The 1,157-nt window shown below is 40.2% G+C and overlaps 2 protein-coding genes across 2 annotated transcripts in view; one reads left to right on the forward strand and one right to left on the reverse strand.

The window, feature by feature from the left end:
* Positions 1 to 1,157, forward strand: part of LOC117166895 — a 19,221-nt gene that overhangs the window by 17,633 nt on the left and 431 nt on the right. The gene's annotated exons all lie outside the window — the stretch shown is intronic.
* The window catches only part of LOC117166893 (melanotransferrin), a 28,134-nt gene that overhangs the window by 10,335 nt on the left and 16,642 nt on the right, over positions 1 to 1,157 (reverse strand). The window lies entirely within an intron of this gene.

Consider the following 1,157-nt stretch of genomic DNA (forward strand, 5'->3'; position numbering starts at 1 on the left):
CGCTGCTGAAGGCTGGTGACCTTCTCAGCATGAAAACAAAAACACAAACCCAAGACGACTCTCTCGGTTCCAGTTCTACCTCTCCCACTCTCCCAACCCTCCCTTATTGACTAAAGTTTTTGGTGGGACTGATGTTAGAACTACAATCTCCACCATATGACGATTTGATACTTAACTTTGACATGATTTCGACTCAGAAAATAAACTTATTGCATAAAGATCTAAGTTGGGCGTATAATCTAAACAATGAATAATATAAACTACAAAATAGCCTCCGAAAGGACTGGAACTTTTAATGACAAAAGGCATGCACACGGAAAATCTAAAGGTCATGTTTCAGGCGACGAATGGAGACTGGGTGTTTGGAATGCTAGGGGAGTAAATGATCTCAAGGTAAAAGAATTGCGTGAAACTATGGACGTGAAGAAACTAGATATTTTATGCGTGCCCGAAACAAAGAAAAAGGGATGCGAAACTAAAGACATAAAAAACGGCGTGTTAAAAGACGGATTTGAAATATCGTCAGGAGTAGACTGTGAATCACATGGTAAACAAGGAGTGGGTCTCATTTTTAATGAAAGAGCAAAGCATCATCTGGGAGACCATGGTTTCGTGTCTCCCAGACTGCTGTGGGCTAGAATGAAAGTAAGAATCAGAAGACTATTTATTATAGCATGCTACGCGCCGGTTGATAGTGATCCTAGAGAAGTAAAAGACGCCTTCTGGGACACTTTAAATGACACAATAAACATCTGTGAACATGGGGAAAGAATAATTCTACTAGGAGACATGAACGGTTGGGTGGGCATCCAAAGTCAGGATACGGAAAGAGTATTAGGTAATTTTGGGGATCCAAGAACAAACTATAACGGAGATAAATTAGTTGGTCTATGCTTAGAGAGGGGTCTGTTTATGCATAAAATGATCCACATGTACACCTGGTCTAAAGGAAATAGCCGCAGTATAATTGACTTTGTTGTTGCGGATGAAAGACTAAGGGAGTTAGTCAAAGATACAAGAGTCATGAGGTGTCCTGAATGCAATACAGATCATTACCTTCTGATCTCAAAAATTAACTTAGGGCGGGGATGGAGAAAAAAGAGAACCAAGAAAGCAAAACAAACGCGAATCAAAATTGAGAACCTACAGAAACCGGA

Source organism: Belonocnema kinseyi, chromosome 2 (assembly GCF_010883055.1).
Source record: "Belonocnema kinseyi isolate 2016_QV_RU_SX_M_011 chromosome 2, B_treatae_v1, whole genome shotgun sequence".
NCBI lineage: Eukaryota > Metazoa > Arthropoda > Insecta > Hymenoptera > Cynipidae > Belonocnema > Belonocnema kinseyi.